The sequence below is a fragment of the Mytilus galloprovincialis genome, chromosome 1 (genome assembly GCF_965363235.1).
Source record: "Mytilus galloprovincialis chromosome 1, xbMytGall1.hap1.1, whole genome shotgun sequence".
Taxonomy (NCBI): Eukaryota; Metazoa; Mollusca; class Bivalvia; order Mytilida; family Mytilidae; genus Mytilus; species Mytilus galloprovincialis.
The window spans coordinates 65,601,179-65,626,506 of record NC_134838.1 but is presented as its reverse complement, the minus strand read 5'-3'; the positions used below and the strand labels follow the sequence as shown (position 1 = coordinate 65,626,506).

The following is a 25,328-nucleotide window of genomic DNA, read 5'->3' as shown; positions in this document are numbered from 1 at the left end:
AGAAAAAAAAAATCCTGGACAAAAAGTGATGAGAAAAGTTGTACAGAGAAAAAACAGTGAATAGAAAAAATGTACCTACATCCTAAGGGAGAAACCAAAAGAGGAGTACTCAAAAAAGTAGTATCACAAGATGAGAGTCTAGGTATGGAATGTGGCTTCAATTATCAGAGTGAAGATTTTGAGTCTTCAAACATGCCTTTTTTGAATGACACTGAAAACTTGGAGGTGTATGAAAAATGTAAGTTAAAAATATCAAATTAAAGTGGTTATATTTTCAGTGTTGAAGTTGATTTCTGCAGGAGGTGTTTATTAAGACGAATTGAACAAGTTAAACTGTATTTTAACCGGTATCTTATTTATGATACAATTTTATTATCTGGATGCTTCATATCTTGTATGTGGTTTCCTTATGTTACAGCGTTTCCGTCTGATATATGTTAATTGTCCAGACCTCATGTTCATGGTAAATGAGTGATTTCCAGTTGCTTTGTTTGTGCCTAGGGTTTAAAAAATTGTAAGGTGTATAAACGCAGCAGAAAAAGTCCCACATGCGATAATTTTGTTATAAGCTTTTTGTTTACATTGTGTGTCAAATAGTTATCAAAGGTACCAGGAGTAGTGATCAACATGAGAGTTTACTAAACTAACTATTTTGTCAAGGAACATAAAATATTAAAAATATCTACCTGACATGAGAGATAAATAAATGGTAGGTTGAGTGTTAATATGTTGACTGCTTTTTCATTCTTACAGATGCATTTGTCCAGTTATGAACATACAATGTATCATTGGAGCAGTAAATGAAGGAGGTAACCCCTGGGTATTACTGGTAAGGAATATAATATTGTTATCCTTTTTCGATATATAGACATTTTTGTACTGATAATCAAATAGGTGGGTGTACCTACAGAACCCCAAAAGGGCATAGCTGTTTTTGTTCATTTCATCCACAATCAAGCGAAATAGATTTTAGATATCACAAAAGAGGGACAAAAGATACCAGAGGGACAGTCAAACTCATAAGGTGCATGAACAGTAATCCAACAAATTAGCAAAATTTATTTGGTAATAACAGTTCACTTCATCTAGATTTGAAGAAAATACTAGTATTTATTTTAACATGAAACATAAGTAACATTATGTACAGTATCTTATTTCAAGAGAATACACCTGGGATGATTCCAGCTTAAATTCATTACCGTAAAGAGCATTCATATCAATTTGAAGAGGGAAGAATCACCAAAACGGCAGTTTGGGAGATAATTGCTTTCAAGTTCAATGCCACTAGAGTCTCAGCCTGTCACTTGGATGCAATTGAAATCCAGGTAGGGGAAGCTTGAGACAAAATAGCAAAAAAGAATAGGAACCGTGGACAGGGCACTCATCCCTTTTAATAAATGTAGGAAAAGTTGTAGGGGACAACCCCAACATACGTCCATCTAAAACCATTTTCTCCATATATTTGAGTTGATATAAGGAAAATTGAAAAGAAAACTGAAAGGGAAATAACCCATAAAAGGAAAATCTACCGAATTAGCAGAATCATTGGGGAAATCAAAAGGGACAGCAGACACAGGCATGAAAGGTTAGAAAGTATGGTGAAAGAAATTAATAAAGAGAGGCTAGTTAACCCTAACCCTAATTATCACTAAGACCAGTCGCCCATTACCGCTAATTTTTTAGCGGGGCCCTGGCTACAGGTCCCATGGGGTTAGAACTTCCAGTGAAGGGATTAGAGGGGGTTTGGTGGCTAAATCTAAGTTTAGGGGGAGGGTCTTACCCCCATTTATTTGTTTATAATCCTTGTCTTCTTAATAAAGGGGAAACGTGCCAAAGTCCAAACCTAACCATATGCCTTTCCCTTTGAGGGGTTAAACATTTTTTCCAATCAATAGGGGTTAGCAAAATTATCAATTCAAGGGGACCAAGGCCCCCCCCCTAAACCATCCCCCCCAAAATTGGGGCATACATGTTCAAAATGCGACTTCTCCACTATTGGGGTCTACCCGGTATACCGAGTCACTTTATCTGACGATCCTAAACTATGATATATTCTATATTGGGGCTAGATATTTTGTTAATTAAGATAATGACTAAATTTGGCAGGCAGGTGGGGAGTGACATTATAAAGCATCATAAGTTTTGTACCAATCCGATCTCTCATTTTTTTTTGATTTTTACCGATTCAAAGTTAAGCAATTGAACTAAAAAGTTAGGCTTACGTTTAAATTTGCTAACAAGTGTACTGTTCACTCCCAAGGTCTGATTTTTTTATATGTTGTGGTCAAAAGGATTGTAAAACTAGGATTTTCTGTAACAGGGTTCAATCTAGTGGCATTTTTGACAACTAGTTCAATGTTTACGGTAGTAAATCACCGCTAAACTCAAATTTAAGATAATCTAGGGGTAACTTCAAACATAATGAAGTCTTACAATTTTTCAATTAACGCCTGCCACTATATATGGATCGAAAGATCTGCTTTATAGAATTTCAAAACGGGTTTTGGATTAAAAATAACGCAACATATAGTGAAATGCCGAGTGAAATACGGACCATACCCTTAACAAAAATTAAAGTTTGTTCATTTTTTTCAATATTTTCTATTAATCAATTTAATCAAGTGATCTATTTGATTTTATGTAAATTTCTCATGCTGTGGGCATCCAAAACATGTTTAAGATCAATCAAAACATCAAGCATATTGTGTCAGCGTTGAATTTAAAATCCCTACCCTGTTCGCCCAAAAGACCTCCTTTTTAGCTAATGTTGAGATTACTTCAAACATGTTGTTGTCTTACAATTTTAAGAAAAACGCCTATCACTGTATATGGATGGGATGATCTGCTCTCTAGAATTTCAAAACGGGTTTCGGATTGAAACAAACGCAAGATATAGTGAAATACCGAGTGCAAACCTAAGCCTACCCTACTATTTCACTTATTGTAGCCAATCACCGCAGAACCCAATGTTGACCCTTTTTAGGGTTTAAATGAAACCTGTTTTCATATACATTTTTACTTATGAATTTTGAAAAGCAGACCTTTGGATTCATATTTTATTGTTCAAAATAAAAGGACTAGAAAAGTACATTTCGGCTTTTGATTTTTGTACTTTGAAAAATTATAAATTTAGTTCTGTTTGTGGTAGAAATCATTTATTACTTTATTCAATCGAATCCTATTTTTCTTTAAAAAATTTCCTGGAATCAAAAAACAAACATTTCACTCATCATTTTTTTAATAAGAAAGAAAAAGGTGATTATCTGCTAGTTGAGGCAGATATTTTGATTCACGTTAATCTCTGACAAATTTCCAAATTTGCTTCATTACTTAACTAAATTTATAGTTATTATATAGAAAGGTAAAAAAGATGTCTTTTTAGTTTTTAAAGTGAAACCTTATTTTCAAATTTTCTTCATTACTTTAACTAAATTTATAGTTATTATATAGAAAGGTAAAAAAAATGTCTTATTTGGTTGTAAAGTGAAACCGTAAGTTTTTGATATTTTGTTCTCAGTCATGTTAAGGTATATAATTAAATTTAAGAAGCTCTAGCAAATACTTTCAAACCTTTTTAGTTTATTAAACGAATTTTGCAGGCAATGCTTCAGTTGTAATAGTTCGAGTTTATATTCAATTAATCTGTTAGATAGTTATTTATTTGATATTTGAATTTTAAACACACTACTTTAAATAGGAATACATATGTATTATTTCAAATTGGGGATTATGGTTTCCATAAGGTTTGGAAGCCATATTTAAATTCGATACAGTTAGAAAAGATCTAACTGATATCTTAAAAAAGGTACTGTTTCAGGAAGGACCTGGCAGTTGCCTTGATTTTTATGGAATACTGTATAAGTAGATATAGAAAGATGTAGTGTGAGCGCCAATGAGACAAAGAATAAAGGAAGGACCTGACATTATTTCTATACACAACATTTTTTTATTAGTATCAGGAAGGGGCTGACAGTTATTTAAACTGATAAGAAATCCGTCTTCTTAACTTATTTATCTTAATCAGAAAAGGTTTGTGATTAACTCCTGTTGAAATTATTAAACTTAATTTATATTTATAGAAATTTTAGTTAAATAACTAAATTATATATATATAACTCAAACATGTAAAATTTCGCATATATGTTAGTACATTTCTTTATATAGCACTACAAACAGTATATACGGGACTAGGTTACAATCTCCTATTTGCCATGAATTTCAATACAATTAATAATGCATTTCGTGTACCTTATTTAAAATTGACGTATTTTCTAAAGATAAAGAGTTCCTACATTTTTTTTTAGCTCTGAGACTGGTTTAGAGAGATGCTATAAATTTGAGTATTATTTAATTCCTGTATACTTATATGTCTTATATTGTATTGTGAAATACATATTTCATGTGGACCTCTAATAGAATATAAAACTTAATAAAAATGGAACTTCAAAACTTGATTGGTGTTATTTTCATCAGGATACACATGCATAATCTGATTGTCCGGGCGGGTTTTTATCAAAGCAGGAGTACAGCTTATAATTTATTTAAAGAATATTTAGTCTTCAGACTGGTCAGAAATAGTCTGGAGTTTATACTTTTCCAAGTGGATGGAATATAGAAATTAAAATGTTGCTCTATGTTGGGTTAGTCACCCTTGGCTCGCTACAATATACAAACACTATTAAGTGAAACCAATTAGAACTGTTCACACGTATTCTATTATACCTAGCGGAGTTCTACCAACTAAGATACACATTGGTGCCGTGACCAGGATTGGTTATAGTTGTTATTGAATTAATAAAAGTTTATTAAGATTCATCCGAGTAAAATCACTAGATATTATTTCTCGGGTACTCCGGTTTTGATATTACTCTCGATATTACGCCGTGGAAAGATCATAAGACATTTTGAAAAAAGCCAGTAACAGCTCTCTTCCAATTTCTTTTGATAATAATAGTACTAAATGTTTTGAGAAACATGTTATTAAAATTTGCAATGATCTTCTGGAGGGAAAGGCACTACTCATTTCAGACACTGTGCAGTGTTATAAAGTTTTTGAGGGGATTTAGATAATTCCATCCACTGTAAATATGACCGAGAAGGTACTTTAATACTGATAAAAGGACTTAATATTATTTCCCGTCTTATTGATTCATTAGCTAAATTGAAGAAATTTAAAACATGTACATGTACTTGACATGATGGAAATACAATTGGAGAAAAGGTACAAATTGATGATACAATTGTTATAAAAAAAGCTGCAGAAGTTATCAAATTAAAGATAATAATACCTTGTAAAAATCCTTCATAATGAAACTTGTCAAATGATAAATTTCACAACTTTTTAGAAAATAGTATTGATCCAATATTTTGGAATTTCTTGTGTGCCTTCAAAGATGAAAAAAAATCAGAATAACAGTTTCCTGGAAAACTTCAATCTGCTACTGTTATTTCTTTTTTTGTGTATAAATTTTAATTTATGATTTTTTTTTTATTTAAAGTCTTTTAAATTGAAAGTTTAAAAAGGGGTCACAATGAGATCATTTGTTGGTAATTTATATCAATACACTTGCAAGTTAAAATGGAGGTACTTTTTGAAAAATATATGCAAAAAATACTAGAAAAGAGACACCTGGCAGGAAATGATAAATGTTTACTATGGGATCAGAGGACAACAAAAGATGGAAAATATGGTCTTATATCTTTCTTGGATCCTATTTTTAGGACACAAAAAAAGAAAAAAACGCCCAATGATTTAGTTTAAAAGGAAACATTTGACGCCAGCCATTTATGACACAATATTTTGTGATTGAATGTGGCATCACATAAATACAGAATTCATTGCAAACACCGAAACTCTTGCCAGGGCCAACAATTTTAGACTTTTTAAAGATTTGGTGGTCCTGAAAAGGACCGCTTATTTTGTCTTTTTTTATTAAGTCTTCTTTGGGTATATTCAATAAGTGATGAAGAAGACGTATGAGAGATATCAAACGCAGATTGTTGAGGAAATGCAATCAATTATTAAATTCCTCAAAATGACAAGTTTCAAATAGCATATGAAGAAATATTAACAAAAGATCATTTTATTCTGCTATAAAGTCTACAGATGTACATCGTGGTTTCGATCGAACAAATTGGTTATACTAAAGCCCTCAATAGAACTATTACCCATCCGAGGAAATGCAACAGAATTTAAAAGGAAATATATTTTTGTATGATAATAAAAATGAGTACCTTTCCATCAGTGTATTTCAAGATCATGAATTCAAAGTTATTTCCCTGTCCAAATCAACTGCCATTTTTATGAATAACGGTTTACTTACATCTGATAGAGATAATGATGGTATTCGCACTTCTGATATAGAAAACATTATAGACTGCCTAATAAATACATTACATGATCAATATCGGAGATAATTAAAATAAGATCCTTATTACTTATTTAAATGATGAAAACTTTTCTAAAGTTTGAAAATTTTCCCATGTTATCAGTTGATACACTTTCCTCTTTAGATAATTTGTGAAACTACAAAAAGAAACGAGAGATTTTTAAATAAGCATTGCTTCACTTACGTTGCATATTTACTTGCTATACGTTCTGGTAACGGGGAACTTAGTAAATTTTGTATTCAAGGAAAGACCAAAATTACACAAATAAATGAAAACAAATAGTATGCCTGAAATTAACTTTATCATATAGGGGACTTGCAAAAATGTCTAGCTGGCATAGCTGGCATAATAAAAAAAAAATTTGAAGGTGCTTTTGCATTCATAGTCGGGATTGGATGCAGCACAAGCACAATAGAGTTGTATAAATCGTGAAGTAAAGGGTGCATTGTCAAAACTATTTCAGTATCTTCCCCATGGAGCTAAAGTGCAAAAAAACTTTAAAAAAGCACTTTCATTCAATAAGCTAGACCTTAAAAAAACTGCAGTTACTAGTACAACTTAACATACTTTTGTATATCAAACAAAGACATTTACACATTTAATCAAAAAGATGACCTGTTATTATATGATTAAGCTGAATGAAGAGGCAATGATAAAAAAAAAATTTTTGAAGAATTTAGTATCTGTATTGGGAAGTGAAACGAGTTGATGTGGGGATCTAGTTAGATATGAAGCTTGTTCAGTCTTTTTACTCATTAATTGAAAGAGAGAAAAAAAAACCACTGAACTTAATATTCTTATGACAATGTCAACTACATAAGGAAAAGGGAATGTGTACTAAGACAGCACAAGTGGCCAGTGATTACCCAATACAAGACGATAGGACTTCTTGTGGTGTATTTTGTTTAAAGGTACACATATTTTGTTGTGACAAAAGTAATTGAACTTACAATTTCTTCCAGTCAAGGAAAACTTGCCAATTTTTTTTACAAAGAGTTAAATCAGTAATGACAGCGCTCAAGTGAGTCAAGTTGTGAGATACTTTGGAAAAGAGTCTGGCAAATCCATTTGGTACTATATATTTTTTTGTACAGAGAATGCTTAATATCGCAAGTCTGTTAATAAAATTAACGGTATCATTTTTTTTTGCACCAGATACGCATTTCGACAATACATGTCTCTTCAGTGATGCTCGTGGCCAAAATATTTGAAATCCAAAGCTTATATAAAAGATGAAGAGCTAAACATGTTTATATATCCTAAATTACCACCCGGTTATGACGAAGTCTTTTTCGGCAAATATTGGCTACTTATATTCGATAAAAGCCGAACAAGTACAAAGTTGAAGAGCATTGAGGATCCAAAATTCCAAAAATATTGGACGACTGAAAGCTTGGATGTTCGTTCCATTCAATCTACGCCAGCCGAGGAAGAGTACAGCAGAAGACAATATAGAACAAGGGTAACAATAGAGCAACTATTTGGAATTTTCAAATATCGCTTAAGATTTATTCATAAACAGGGGGATGTCTATGCTATGTATCTGCAGAGCGTTTCAGTATGATTGCTGCTGTGTTTATTTTGTACAACATATGTGTTGATAGTAAGATACCTTGTATTGAAAATGATATTATATCTGATGAATACAATGACTTAAATCCGCCATTAAATGAAGTTTCGGAATTTGGGAAGGACAACATATTAGAAAGAAATCTTATTTATAAAAAAGATATGGTATAAAAGCCAATGAGCAAAATGTCCGCAAGAGACCGAAATGACAGACATCTATAGGTCAACGTTCGGCTTTCAACAATGAGCAAAGCCCATATCGCATAGTCAGCTATAGAAGGCCCCGATATGACAATGTAAAACTATTCATACGAGAAAACTAAAGGCCTAAAAATGAACGCAAAACAAATCTGTTACACATAAACAAACAACACTCCCTTATTGTAGGCTCCTGACTTGAGACAGGCTCAAACATGAATGTGACGGGTTAAAAATGCTCGTGGGATCCTAAACCCTTCCACTAACCTGGAACATTGGACTATAACAGTACAACAAAAGAACGAACTATAATAATCAGTTGAAAAAGTCTCGACTCACCAGATGGCCAAAAATACAATAGGCGTGGCCGGGTACTTGTACATCCCGACAACAAAATGGCACTAGGAACAGATCCGAGAGTACTCACAGTTATCCGACAGCTAGTTCTAAGCCACACACAACTAATAAAAAATTCATGCATCTTATGCCTTTATATGAGGGTGCCAATACAGCTATCGAGCTAATACATAATAACATGACAAATTGCTTAAGCTGAATGAAGAGTTAATGATAAAAAATTAGATTCGTGCAAGAATTTAATTTGAAAAGCAGTTGATGTGTAGACTTACACAGCTTATGACAACAGTTAGGAAGAAAGTTGGTTATGAAGCTGTTCCACAGTCCTTTTACCCACTAATCGAAAGAGTGAAGGAGAAAAGAAAACCATTGGATTTTTTTTTATGACAATGTCAACTAGAAACAGATTTTGATGTAAGGAAAATGAGTGTAATCTCAATGAAATACAAAATTAAAGACACAGATACACAAAGATACAATTTCTCCCAGTCAAGGAAGGAAAAAAGGTTAAATAAGTTAACAGTGATACATGCGCAATTTGAGTGAAGTTATGGTATAATTCGGGAAAAGTCTGACAATTTGGTACTATATATTCATGCAAATTGCCAAAAAAAATGTAGCCTGTTGTATACAATTTAATAAAACTTACTATACTCAATTCTTGTCGTAGAGTTTATAAAAAAAATGATTTAAATAGGCACCTTCTTAAGATGTTTCAATTATAATGTCTAGGTTTATACAGCAAATCAATATGAGAGCTTGGGTCACCGGGTCTTCTCAGAGGCTCCAAAATCTATTTTACATAAATAGATTAGCTGGAACAACTTACCGGCTTAAACCCTGGGACTTAACTTTTCTAAATGTGCACCGTTCTTTAAGATTAAGATACGAAAAGAAATCATCGCTCTTTAATATTCTCTACGAAAGAAAGACAGTAAAATATATATATATTGCAGAGTTAAAAAAAGAAGGATTAGACGAAGTTTAAAGTATTGTAAGTATAAAATCAAATCCATCTTTGCAAATCAGCAAGCTTTTAAGTAGTACAAGACAACAGAACATTCATATAGAAGAGAAGCGGATAGACTTGATGTGTGCGTTTTAAGATTTTTGACAACGTCTAACAGACAAAACAGAAGAGTAAGACTAGGTTCATTGTAAAGCGGCAGTTGTAATGATTAAAATCAAATCCATATGTGCGAATCAGCAAGCTTTTACCTTTATATGGCAACAGAACAGTCATACAGAAGTGTAACGGATACACTTGATTTGTGCGTTTTAAATTTTTTGACAACGTTGAAAAGATAAAACAGAAGAGTAAGACTATAGTCGCCGTCAGCTGAAATTCGTAGCGGTTATCGGTAAAAATAATCTAAACTATCAATCGCGTTTACTCGAGATATAGTTTTTTACATTCCATTCAAAAATCGCATTTAGAAAAACCACTACTGACCTACCTTTTAAGTGATCGCACTGTCATAATCCTGACCTTCACATTTTCATAGACGATTTTGAATGGTGGAATCAGCCATTGTTTTTACCGGAAGTGTTTCCGTGGAGTTCAAGTTCAGGAAATTTACATAAATTTCGGACGTCTCGGATTTTTTCTACAATTGCAAGGTAAGACCCAAAGTAATCTATAATTGCAGACGATAATAATACAGACAGTACAATTTTTAACTTTGTTGTTTTATTGTTAATTAAGAATATACAAAACCAGAAATATGCCACCAAAGTTAAAGAATTTGGTAAAAACCAATCAGGTATATAACTGATGAACCAAAATTGGCAAAAAAAACAACAAAAGAAGCACAATAATTATGAAAATGACAAAAACAAATGAACTGCCAACTGGAATTTGGAAAGAAAAGTGTTATTGTGTCACATATATTATGACTATTTTCACAATACCTGGACTTTCAAGGCATAAGTAAAGAATGGCAAAACTCTATTCAACTCAATCAATCCCATTTATAAATAAAGATTCAGAAGCATAATATATATATGTAAAATGGATGGGTGGGTGGGGGATAAGAAAGGCAACATAAGTGTATGTGTTACCCATACATGGATATTTCACACCTTAATCTGCTTCTAAACTAACTTGCTGCAACCAACCTTAAGAAGTTAAGACTACTTTAGCCTTACTCTATAACTTGAAATTAACCCCACTGGCCCAACATAATGCATTGCCTGGAGAATGGAAATACAAAGCTTCTGTCGGTCTATCCTTGTTTTCCAGCAGTCGGCCGGTCTCCGATTCAATTCTTACCAGATTTTATGAAACTTACAAAAATATAATAGGTTAATATCAGCAATATCTCAGACAAGTGTTTTAAAGGAGTTATTCTCCTTGGAAATATAATCTCTGTGCAACACGGGATATAGGAACTCTGTTCTTTTGTTTAACTTTTAAATACATGTATAAATTTTTTCCTATTAAAAAATAAGGAGATGTGGTACATGATTTCTGAATGAGATAAATATCCATTAAATTTCAAATGAAATGGATGTAAGCATTTACAAATGTATAAGTAACCATACCGTTACAGCCTTCAACAATACAATAAACTGTTATCACAGAGATACGTCACGCCTGAAAGTACATGGATAAACTAAGTCCATTGAAATGAGACATGCCAATGCTAATACAACTGTATACAAAATACCATTGCCTTATCATAAGTTGTTCCCTTTAAACAGACATAAACACAAACTATTACATGTAAACTAACCAAAATTTCAAAGTCAATAAAGCATAACTGAGGGGACATGGTCAAATAATCTACACGGTAATAAGGTGTGCCAATGCTCATACAAATGTAAACCAAATATCTTTGACTTACCATTAGTGGTTCACCATAAACTAGACCTAATCACAAACTACCGGTAATACATTGTTGACACCATTGACGTCGATGCCAGAAACAGCAAACCTGTCTTGCTTTTTTACTCCATCAAGCAAGACAAAAACTCATACCGTATTCATTTGTAGTTAGCTATAAAATACCCCAACATGAAAAGTAAAAACAAGAAATTGTCCAAAGTAGACGGATGCCCCACTCGCACTATCCTTTTCCATGTTCCATAGACTGTGAAATTGGGTAGGGCCATAAAAAAGAATAGGTTTGTTTGCCCTAACACTACCTATCCAGAAAAAAGCTGCCTAATCTGTAATCAAATTCTTTTATTGTCCTGATTGGAGGAAGTTTTTTTTCAATCAGATAGGCATGAAGACTAATAAACACCCGATACTTTAATTTCTCTTTTTGAAAAAAAAGGAAATGCCTACCTACCTACCCACTATCTCAACCTTTGGGTAGGGTTAATTTTTTTTTAATTGTGGCCGAATAATCTAATTTCGCATTAAAATTAGAAAGATTATACTATAGGGAACATAGGTACTAAGTTTCAAGTTGATTGGACTTCAATTTCATCAAAAACTACCTTGACCAAAAACTTTAACCTGAAACTCCCACTTTCATTTTCTATGTTTAGTGAACCGTGAAATTGGGGTCAAAAGTCTAATTTGGCTTTAAAACTAGAAAGATCATATCATAAGAAACAAGTGTACTACGTTTCAAGTTGATTTGACTTCAGCTTCATCAAAAACTACCTTGACCAAAAACTTTAACCTGAACGGACGCAGACAAACGGACAGACATACGAACGGAGCCACAGACCAGAAAACATAATGCCCCTCTTTTATCGTAGGTGGGGCATAAAAATTTATGAAAGACAAATATAAAAGTGTAGGCTCTTAACTGGGACAGGTACTTAGAAAATGTGGCTTATTAAACCTAAGACAGTCGTGTAACAGCTGAACATTATAACATTAACAAACTAGAGTATAAAATATAAGTGGAAAACTGCTTAACACATGAGACCCATTACAAAGCAGGAAAACATTAACTTATTTGTAGATCTTACTTTGCTGAACATTATTGCTGTTTACAGTTGATCTCTATACTATCTATAATAATATTCATAATAATAATTTCCGAGTTATAAGTCAAAATCTACATTTTACCCCTACCTTCTATAATTAACCATGGCGGTCATCTTGGTTGGTTGGCAGGGTCACACCACACACTTTTAAACAAGATACCCCAATGATGATTGTGGCCAAGTTTGGTTAAATTTTGCCAAGTAGTTTCAGAGAAGAAGATTTTTTAAAAAATTACAAAAAATTTCGAAAATTGATTATAAAGGGCAATAACTCGTTAATTGGTCACTTGACAATTTTGGTCATGTTGAATTAATTGTAGATCTTACTTTGCTGAACATTATTGCTGTTAACAGTTTATCTCTATCAATATAATAATATTCAAGATAATAACCAAAAACTGCAAAATTTCCTAAAAATTACTAATTTGGGGGCAGCAACCCAACAACGGGTTTTCCGATTTGTCTGAAAATTTCAGGGCAGATAGATCTTGACCTAATAGACAATTTAACACCTACGTAAGATTTTCTCTAAATGCTTTGGTTTCAGAGTTATAAGACAAAATCTACATTTTACCCCTATGTTCTATTTTTAGCCATGGCGACCATCTTGTTGATTCAGCATATCAATGAACACCAAAAATTAATTTTTTTGTTACAATCGAAATAAGTTTAATCATGGACCCTTTAGATCTTAATGTAGACCAATTTGAAAACAGGACCCAAAATTAAAAATCTAAATACATGTTTAGATTCGGCATATCAAAGAACCTCATAAATTCAATTTTTGATGAAATCAAACAAAGTTTAATTTTGGACCCTTTTTACCTAAATGTGGACCAAATTCCAAAAACATAATACACAGTTAGATTCAGCTTTTCTAAGAAATCAAGAATAAAAACCCATTGAAATCGGTCAAGAAATAAGCAATTTATACAAAGTATAAAAAAATATTATTCGCTGGTCCCTTTATTAATGTTAAAAATGGAAAGAAACCATATCTCCCCACCCCTCCTTGACTAAAAAAAAAATTACTCCCAACCTTTCTGTTCAGTTCTGGAACCTTGCTGTTTGGGACCTTCAATTCCTTAAAAGTTAGGACGATAACCCTCAAATTTAATCCCAACCTGATTTTTAAATTTTATGGTGCAGACAATGCTGACAAAGGCAAAGCTATAACATTATCAAATGCTAAAACTTCATGGTTATAAAAAAAAAAAACCAAATGACCTAAATTATTATTAAGGGTATATATTTCAGAAGTTCATAATTAAAACTTCATTTAAGCAATAAAATTATAAATTCTTTTGATTTCAATTTAGACCCCCATCTAACTGGTTTCTAGAACATTTTTTATTTTACAATTAACTATCAATTTAAATGCACATCTTCATATTTTGAACAAATAGTATGCAAATTTTGATTATTGCCACACTTGTTAACATAATAACAAATACGTAGAAGGAAAAAAATATAACTATAAACTATAATATAGGAGATAACCTTAAAATACAGTCTTTTAGTCTTACAACAGATAAATGTCCAGTCCATTTAAATACATAGGGCCTAAAATAAAATATTGTTTGTTTCCCCAATCCCGACCGACCCTGCAAAAACAGTGCTACTCTTAAAATTTTATTGTCAAATTTAAGTCAAATATTATTTTATTCATTTCCAATTGTCAGGCTAGCAGGATCGTCAAATGCTGTTCAACCTTTTTGGAAAAAATAAAATTATTTCCCTACCTTCTGACCCACACCTGGCTTTGCAGGGTAGGGATTGGGGAAACAAACAATATATTAATTAAACCCTAGCATGATATCTATGATATAAATAAATGCCTGAATTTTTAGTATGCACTATTCTTAACGTCAATATAAACTATATATATTCAACTAGTATCAGTCTTATTCCATATTTATGCTCAATAAAATTTTTCTTTTTAGTATGTACTATTCTTAACGTCAATATAAACTATATATATTTAACTATTATCAATCCTATTCCATATTTATGCTCAATGGAATTTTTCTATCTTCACACATAAGACATAAGACATTTTATTTCACTAAAGCCCCCACATGGGGTATGTTAGTACAACATTTTTTAACAAACAATAAAAGTGTGAACATATTTACATTAGAACAACATGGTTAACAAAGGTGCAATAAATTGATAGTATATATATAATTAATACAAATATTTGACAGGAAGTACAAATTATAGGAACATGATTAAGCACATGTATTAAAAGGTTTTAATAACACTTTTGCAAAATTTTGCTATTCCAGTAAGTGTAAATAAATCTGATGTATTCATCAATTCTTTAAATTTTAAAACATTTGGGTTTTTACATAAATTTGAATCTAATTTGAGTTTGGATTATGTCCCCTTGATCACTGTTAAAGCTATCACTTTCACTTGGCATGCTTGGCAAGTACTTGTTTTATTAAAAAAATAAAATTTAACATTCGTTGAAACATTATAAAATTTACCACACTTGTTTTATCAAAAAATTGAAGTGTAACATTCTATGAACATTATTATAATTTTCCTAATTTTTTATGTACTTTTCAGACAAAGGACTTGTTGAGAAAACTTTACCAGTTTTTTCTGATGGAAAAGGGTTTGAAGCGCCCATGGATGCTTCAAAACCCAATGAGAAGACTAGTGAAAGCAACAGGTAAAATTAATCAATTTTTTTATTTGATTTGAAAAAAAAAACCAATTGGACATTTCATTAGCACACTTGAACATTTTCAATGTCAATTAAAAAAATCAAATTGTGTATACTAGCATATACATTTGTATTCAAAAGAAGAAATAGAAGGATTTCAGTATTAATTACATAAAGTATAATTCTAACAATAAAGTCCTTCTAAAAATCCATTCTTTAAGTCTAAATAAAAAAAGATGTGTTTCCTACCATATAAGCACGGCTAAAGTCAAAATGAAACATAGACTCAATCTAAAAAAATGTTAGAATAAAAATAAATCCCTTTACTTAATTACCCTTTTCTTTTCAAAGAAGAAATACAAAACACACCTATTAATTTTTTTTGGCCTTAAGTCTAGACAAGATATTACATTTTTTATGTTCTACCATCAAAATTCAGCAAAAACAAAAGGTGATGAAAAATATGGTGAAAGTCTTCAATATTGATGTTTTGTTCAACATAATTTACAATTTATATATATAATAACATTGCATGTATTGCATTGATAAAAACAAAATGGTAAACATTTGTTTAAATAATTCTCAATGAAAATTACAGGCATTAAACAGTCCACCCTGAGAGGGTACATCAATGGAAATGATCCTGTGCAGGATGTGGTCAAGTCAATTCACAAGGATTATGTCCAGAAAACTGTCACCAAGACTCAGAAGGTGGATGATTTCGACAAAGGTGTGGTGAGGAGGACCATATATGATCTGCACAAGAAATCCCAGTCGGTGACCATGCCAAAGCTGCAGGAAGCTCTGAAAAAGAAAGACATTGACATTTCCATATCTACAGTGTCGAGAACAGTGCATTTACTGGGGTTTCGGTAATTATTTCAAAATATTTTGACTTACTGGTCATCCAATCTCTAAGCCAAAAATTTCATTAAAGTGAGAATGTAAATACATGAAATAGGGAATGTGTCAAAAAGAAAACCCGACCAAAGAGTAGAAAACAGCCAAAAGCCACCAATGTATCTTCAATACAGTGAGAAAATCCTGCACCCGGAGGCGTGCTACAGCTAGCCACTTAACAAAATGTATACTAGTTCAGTGTTAATAGACGTTATACAAAACTCTGAACTATATCCTTTATTTTCTTTTTTTTTTATAATTTGTAATGGAACAGATATAAAACATGCTGAAAGTGTATATATATTGGGTATTTTATCTTTTTTGTCAAAATCATGGGACAGGTGAACATGTATAATTTTTAATTTCAATGCATATAATCAAAATGTTACTTGTACTCATAGAGGTCCAGGAAAACAAAGAATACATCTGAATATATTTAAACAATGTTGCATACAAGTTTAAAGATTTAGATTTAAGTTCCCCATTGCGAATCATACTTACAAGACTAATGAATTTCTTTTCTGCTACTAATGATCAAGCTACCAGAATACATCAGAGTCATCTACATTCAACTTTACACATACTCCAGGTATTGCTTAGCAGGCAGTAAACTTAATGATTGACACTACATGTATATATAGCTAACAGCCTGAAAATAAAAACAATACATTCTTATCTAATATTAAAAAATATACAAACAAACGTATTATCTATTATCATGATTATTAAAATACATCACATACAAATATATACATGTATGATTTTTTTTTCAGGTTCTACAAGAATGCGACAAGCAGAAGATTTGTGTCGGAGAGGGAGGACATCGTTCTCATGAGAATGACATATCTTCGTAAGATACATAAGTTTAGGCAGCAAGGGCGTCATATTGTATATCTGGATGAGACTTGGTTGAACACCAATCATATGGTAAAGGGTGACTGGCTGGATGTTCCCAGCACGTCCATGTCTGTCTTTGAGCCACACTGTAAAGGTACCCATCGGAAAGTACCTTCTGGCAAGGGTACTAGATTGATAATCTTAGATGTTGGCTCCTCTCAACAAGGCCTAATCCCCGGATGTGGTCTTATATTTGAGTCGAAAACCAACAGCTCTGATTATCATGACGAGATGAATAAGGAGCACTTTACAGAGTGGTTCAGAGATACACTTCTCCCTAAACTGCCTCCTCGGTCTGTAATTGTAATGGACAATGCTCCGTATCACAGTCACTTAGATCCTGACTCAAAGGTACCAAACACGAACAGCAACAAGTCAGAGATCTCGGCATGGCTGGAGAAGAGCAATGTTCAGTATGATAAAAAAATGAAAAAGACCGAGCTGCTTGATTTGGTGAAGCAAAAAAAGCCTCAACCTAGGTATATAATAGATGACCTTGCATCAGCTAATGGCCATGAGATTTTACGCACACCTCCTTATCATTGTGAGCTCAATCCCATCGAACTGGTTTGGTCTTACTTAAAAGGCTATGTAGCTAGAAATAATTCTAGTTGCAATAAAAAGGTATTACTCAGCTTTTTTTGGAGGCCAAGTCCCATGTCGATGCGGAGCGCTGGGCTAAATTTGAGACTCGCGTGGTAAGGGAGTTTGAGGAAAAGCTCAGGAAACTTGATGGTATCAGGGATGAAGACGTCAATCCAGTGGTGATTGACATGACAGACGATGACAGTGATGACAGTCAAAAGACTATTCCTTACATGTTTTCTGAGGGGGAGAGGGAGGGGACTAATGAAAATGACGTTGACTTTGAGGACAGTGTCCCTGATACCATCAATGATGCTGATGAGATTTTGTGCAATACCTGTGGTAGCACTGAACCACCCAAATCCATTCAAAAGGACAAGTATATATCCTGGTTTCAGTGTGATACTTGTGATCAGTGGGTACACAACAGGTGTTGCACAAAACCTGCTCTTGCGAGGAATGTCTGTCTTCGATGCTTTTCCATTCTTAACCACCGGAACCTCAGTGAACCACTGATTTCGCCAATTGAAGATATGGAACAGTGATGTCTTTCTTTAATGCCATTAAAATAGTTACATGTACATACCCCAAAGTCAGTTAATTAAAGAATATTTTTAATCTTATAAGCAATAAAACATTTTAAAGTCAGTAAGGCATGTAAGGGGCAATACTATTCAAGTTATGCTTATTTACTTGAAGATGTAATATGTCAGATTTATTATAAGTTTCTTCACTTATTCTTTTGAAAATTTTGATACTAAAGATTTTTTAATACCAACCCTTATCCTAAATTTTGGGTGTTCAAAACATAAAATTGTAATTTCGATTGCCAATATTTTTAGGACAGTTCAACCTATTATTTCAGAAACTAACACATATATAGCATAGCTGTGCACGGCCTATAAAACTGCCTCCTGGAGACTTGTAAATGAGCAGCTTTTGATTATTTCATTGTTGATAGTTTACGCAAATAAAGCATTACATTTATGGAAAGAAAATAAGACTTGTATCTTTATACAAATGAAATTATAATCTGACTGTCTATTAACGGAAATAATTTTACCTCCAAAAAATAAGTAAATTATACATTTTTTTAACATGAATATAATTCCCATCTGACTGGTATTATGAAATACATATTTCATTCTAAGATAAGCAAAAAGATAAAATGTAAAATTTGGATCTTTAATTTTATATCAATTTCCTTCTTCTGATATCACTACTCATGCCAAATATTTCTCATGATTTGTTTTTAAGTACATGTACATGTATCTGCTTTAATGGCAGTTTCAGATCTGAAACAGCTTACATGGATACCGTCTCAGTTTCTTTACAGCTCTGGAGGACTTTCTCAACATACCTTTGTTTAATCTTCAGTTACTGATTCATTGATGACAATTTCTGGACAATAATTTGAGTGATTTGCTTTCCCATCCTGCATACATCAATAATAATTAATCAACACCTGATAAACTGTGAAAAATTTCCACCATATATATATATATATACTTCAAATATCTGTGATATAAGCATTGAAAGATTACTACTGCTATTTGTGATATAAACAACATAACTGCTATCTGTGATATGAACATGAAGTACAAGTCAAATATCTGTGATATATTTATACTGGTTGTACATAATTGACTTCAGCTGAAGATATTTATTTCTTATTAAGATTATTGATATATTTAAATTTAATGAAAAGTAATTATAAATTGAATGTTAATGGTTATTTTTATCATGTTGGTTAAGTTTTGAATCATAAATTGTTGTTATTATAATCATGCATGTATATTTAGATATTAAATCATAATTGTTGTTATTATAATCATGCATGTATATTTAGATATTAAATCATAATTGTTGTTAAAATACTCAATCTCAATTATCATTTCATCAAACCTGCTTTGAAAAACAGCCATTGAAACATGTATATAGTTGAATAAGAACATATAAATCTGTGGAAGGTGAAAAATTTGAAATTAAGATAAAGAAAAGCAACAAAAATGTTGTTCCTTCAATTATGATCTGTGCATTATTTATAATTTTCATTTAATATGGATACATTTGTCATCAACATTGAAAGACAAATAAAATTCAGGGGGCGGCTTGATACAACCCCCATATTCAAGCTTGATACAGCTCTGAATTTAGATTGTGATTAAATATTGAGACAGCATAGGTTTCAGGCATGTGACGTGGTATTAATGAAGAAGCTCCAAAATTTGGAATCAGACTTTAATGCAAAAATATAAGATGTACAAAGATAGCAAATGAAACAATTCATCAAAAAGACAAATGACTCAGAATCAACAACTGCAGGTAACCATACAGCCTTCAACAATGAGTTAAACCCATACAGCTCAGTCAATGGAATCACAATTGTAAAACAATTCACACGAGAAAAATAACAGCCTGATTTATCATGTTTATGGTCCAAAATACATAGATTAAGAATATCAAATAACCTCAAGATTTCAATTAAATAAGAAATCAAAGTAAGTTTATCTAAATTTAATTTTGGTCCTCAATATCGACCAAATTAAAATGGAGCCCAAAATCCAAATAAATATTTGAAAACAGTATACTGTCATAGTTACAATGTATAGGAAGATGTGGTGTGAGAGCTGATGAGACAACTCTCCATCCAAATAACAATTTATAAAAGTAAACCATTATAGGTCAATGAACAGCCTTCAACACAGAGTCTTGTCTCACACCAACTGCAAATTCAGGGAAGTGCATTTACTGTTGCGAGTTTGTCATTTTATACCAGAATGTGATTAATATTTTTGTGATACCTAAATAAATGCCTGGGTAGTGTTGCTAAGAGTAAGCATGGTAAGAAATCAGTGCATAAAATAAAGAAAGTATATTATATATATTGGTAAGTAAGTTTAAGAAATCAGTGCATAAAATAAAGAAAGTATATTATATATATTGGTAAGTAAGTTTGCATTTATTTTACTGTGTGTATTGCTATATAAAAAAAAAGATGTGATATGATTGCCAATGAGACAACTGTCCACAAGAGACAAAAATGACACAGACATTAACAACTGTAGGTCACAGTACGGCCTTCAACAATGAGCAAAGCTCATACCGCATAGTCAGCTATAAAAGACAATGTAAAACAATTCAATTAAAACGAACGGCCTTTTTTATCTAAAAAAAAAATGAACGAAAAACAAATATGTAACATTTAAACAAACGACAACCACTGAATTACAGGCTCCTGGCTTGCGACAGGCATATACATAAAAAAAGGTGGCGGGGTTAAACATGTTAGCGCGATCCCAACCCTCCCCTAACCTGGGAACTATGTATTCCTTTGTTCTTCATTGGCTACAGATATAGAGGAAAAGTTGAGATCTTACAAAACATATTTAACCCCGCCTCATTTTAATGCCTGTCCCAAGTCTCTGGCCTTTGTTAGTCTTGTATGTTTTTGAATTTTAGTTCATTTATATGATTTGGAATTTTGTGTGACCTCCATTTTCAATGAACTAGTACACAATTTTATTTAGGGGCCAGCTGAGGACCACCTGCAGGTGCAGGATTTTCTCCATACGTTGAGACTCATTGGTAGCTGTCATCTGTTTTCTGCTCTTTGGTCGGGTTTTTGTCTCTTTGACATATAGTCATATTCACCATTTCCATTCTCAATTTTTTGTACATAGAAGCAGAGAAAACATGAGCTCAATGAAACAATTATCCACCGGACCAAATGACATAGATATAAAGAAACTATTGAGTCACATAAGAGCCTTCAACAATTAGCAAACCCATACTGCATAGTGATCTACATGTATAATAGGCCCCGAGACCACAGTTAATTCCTCTATCATTTCTTTATAACGTTTTGTCGCATTAAAAAAATTGCCTATTCTTTTTGTCTAATTTTTTGTGTGTGTAATGTACAGTACAAGTCCAAAAATATATGCAATTTTCAGAATCATTCAAATTTGGCCAATACACATCCATAACCATCCCCTATAGGCCAGTCAAGAGATGTTCCGAAACGTGTAAATATTACCTTTTTGCACCTGGCCTAATCACTCTTTCCTGATTAAAATCAGTTTAAATAAAACATCCAAAAGTTTATTTCAGCTCTCTTCTTTCATTTCCACCCCAGAAAAGCTAAGAAATGTATGAGAAAGGGAAAGAAAAAAAATAAAGAAAAAATACACTATAATTAAAAAGGGCCCTCATGGGGTTTTTGATTATGTGATTACTTGGCCGTTTTTTTAATGATTATTTGATTATTAAGCCAAATATTTCATGATTATTTGATTACCTAGGACTGTATTTTTAGTTTATGATTATTTGATTACTAAAGATCAGCAAATATTTAATGATTATGTGATTATATTGGCAAAAAATGGTGATTATGTGATTACTAGGACCCCCCCATGAGGGGCCTCATTAAAGGGAACTATATTCGTGAACAACAGATCTCTACGGTACTCTTATAATCAGCAGATGGAGCTTTTTTTAGAATCTCTCCCCCAATTTAGTTTGGCATCTTCTGCATGAATGGAAAATAAAGTAATTATCGCTAGTCTCTGGCATAGGGCTAGTGGCAAAATGTCTAGACCTGCCAAAATTTAATAAAAATCCTGAAAGATGTTAGGAGCAACCCTCTAAATTAGGGATATCCCTTTGTAGAGGGACTGTCTAAGACAGGTGACCAATTTACTGTTGTAAATTTAAAAAAAAAATGAATAACTTGATCCAAATTTTTAACTTAAAAACGGGAAAATTCATTATATTTGGAACAATCTTTCTAATAGAGGGTCCATTTTTTTTTTTAAATAGTACATGTATATAAAAAGATATACAAGTCCATGAATATTGCAAAATTCTTTGACATGTTTTTGATAAAAAATATACCAGGTAGATGTATATGGATTTAGTTCTTAGGGAAAAGTTTCTTCAAATTATATAAATATTTGCTCATATCTACCAAAGTGGTTTTCATAAACAAAAAATAATCACAAGAAATGTCATGTTAAGGGCATAAAAAGGGATAGTCATTACATTGAGTGGTTGTTCCCAACTTGTTAACAAGTTTTAATACTCCCCTAAAGCTTGCATCATGTTGTGATACTGCTGAACAGCTTACATGATACAAAGTTTGTTTTTCATATTTTTATAAAATGATTTTTTTCTCTCAAGATTTTGCACACAATAATCAACCGTATAAAACACACACAGACAGAAAATAATAAATTAAATAAATTTTCACCTTTATATTAAACTGTGTATAAAAGCCTAAACAGGATTCTACAGGTACCACACCTTGAATAAATTAATTAGCCTTTGGGTAATTAAAACATTGCATCGGTTTGTATGTTTTAATACTCGTGATGATATTCATTCTTTTAATTATTTTTTTTTTTATTTCATTAACCTACAGAAGTTATAATTCTACTTACCGTACATTTTTTCATTGATACTCCGTGTAAAACGTCATTCTGTTGAATTGCGGGTCACATTGAAGTTGTCTTGTCGATTACATTACATGTGTTATTGTTTACATGAAAAAAACGCGGGAAAGTTGATCACATCATTATGCTCCGCCTCCGGAAGTGACGAATGCTTATCAGCTGCTTGTGTAAATAAAGGATCCTCATAGAAACAAAGATGGCGTAATTACAATGGAAAACATTCTAGGAAATGTGAAGGTCAGGATTATTACAGTGCGATCACTTAAAAGGTAGGTCAGTAGTGGTTTTTCTAAATGCGATTTTTGAATGGAATGTAAAAAACTATATCTCGAGTAAACGCGATTGATAGTTTAGATTATTTTTACCGATAACCGCTACGAATTTCAGCTGACGGCGACTATAGTTCAATGTATAGCGGTGGTTGTAAGGCAGCAACCATTTGATTTTCGGGGAGGGAGGGCTATGCCTAATGATTAAAATAAAATCCATATATATGGATCAAATAGTTATCAAAGGTACGAGGATTATAAATGTGTACGCCAGACTATGTACAATGAGGTTTACAGTCACGGTTTTTTTCTCAATATTTATAATAAAAGGTTAATAAGATATATTAAATTTTTTTTTTTTTTTTCTGTGGCATATGATGAATGTGAAACATGATGACTGATAGTATATCGGTCGTATAATGTCATACCTATGGTACATATGCTTACTTCTAACGCACTGATTTCTGATCACCACTTCTTATCTAATTCGGAGGAACCGGAATTTTTAGCATTTTTTGTTGCAACCAGATAAAAAAAATGATGGAGTCTATAATGTAAAATATCTGGTTGTAAATTCTTAACTCAACTTTCATTCTCGAGAGATATATAACGGTTTAGAAAAAAACATCAACACCTTGTAAAAACCGGAAGTTGTGCTATCACCATGTCTTCCTTTTCATAAGCAAAACCTTCAAGATGATGTTACAAATTCGCACTTTGTTCAAATGTTGATCCAAATCTAAAAAGTTTTAATTAAATATTGCTATTATTCAGTCGGTATCTATTTAGGTTTGATGACGTTAGTTTTTAGAAAGTGTTGACAGATAATATCGTTACGGACTTTACTGATCTGCGGTACATTTTATTTATAATTGGGTTTAAAATTCGAGAAACATGATGATAACCTTGTTATTACATATTTGAGCGTACACATGATTCAATGTGAATGTGAATCTTGAATTCCATACAAAAAAAGTAAAATAACAAAATACTGATTCAAATGAAAAGTCACTAAATAATGTTATTCGTTTCCTTTAATGATTTAATTGTATTGATCTTTGCTGTTTATCATTTATCGTGTTGTAAATATGTTTTCGTTGCTATAGCATTAACTTTTGCCTATTTTCATTTTCTGACGAGGAGACGTTCAGTGTAGTTTATGATGCGTCACTGATGAGTCTTATGTAGACGAAACGCGCGTCTGGCGTACTAAATTATAATTCTGGTACCTTTATGATTAACTACTATGTTAGTGAAGGAAGTTGAACATTTAGTTTGGTCACCATTGTCATACTAAAAGTCAGGACTAATGTCAAATTAATCTAAATATTTGCAGAATTAGAACAACACATCTCGTATGCGATGGATGCAAATAGGGTTCTCCCCATCACATGATCATTGATCGTTTGGAGGTCAATTAAATTTTCTATGATTCAATATGAGTCTAAATTAGATGGGTGTAAATGTATAGTGGATTAGGATACATCCACAAAATAAACCCAGAATGGAAACTTGTTTGAAGCTTAAAAATTAATATAGAGTGGGGTGCTCATTTTCGCCGAAAGTTTCCATGTTTTCTGCCCTTAATGTTTAGGTCTTAACGTTTATGAAGTATACTGATATTTTTATATGAAAACAACATCAAAAGCAAAATATTCTTAGCTTGAAACTTGTTTCTTTTTCCGGTGAATAGAAACTGTCAAAATAGGTGCAATTTGGGTACCCTTGCGTTATATTCTCGATACTGACATTGTTTATCATTATAATAACGTGATTAAGTATTTTTTGAATGGTCGTTATGAATATTACTTTTACATTTTAGTCTGTTTTTGTTGACATCAATTTGACGTGGCTCTGTACTTACGCATTCCGTTTTGGGCTATGGTCATTTTTTGTATTATTTTTCAATTTTCATAACCTAACTAGTCGACTTATGGAATATCTGCTTTGATCTATACTGTCTATCGAGAGTTGAATTTAAATCCCGAGTGTAAGAATCCGGTTTGTATTATCAATGCAATTTTTAAACAATGGTGATGCGTACATCTACTCCTAGTACACACACCGTAGATAGAATATTGTCTGACC

General features: G+C 32.2%; 1 long non-coding RNA gene across 2 annotated transcripts; it reads left to right on the top strand.

The window, feature by feature from the left end:
* Positions 1 to 9,841: 9,841 nt before the first annotated feature.
* LOC143081822 (uncharacterized) lies at positions 9,842 to 16,947 on the top strand. 2 transcript variants are annotated; one of them, XR_012980110.1, is made up of 4 exons: positions 9,842 to 10,134; positions 15,037 to 15,142; positions 15,735 to 16,008; positions 16,810 to 16,947. It is a non-coding gene; the product is annotated as an uncharacterized LOC143081822 (long non-coding RNA). The 2 variants fall into 2 exon arrangements; XR_012980108.1 differs by lacking the exon at positions 9,842 to 10,134 and having other exon boundaries at positions 14,298 to 15,142.
* Positions 16,948 to 25,328: the final 8,381 nt, after the last annotated feature.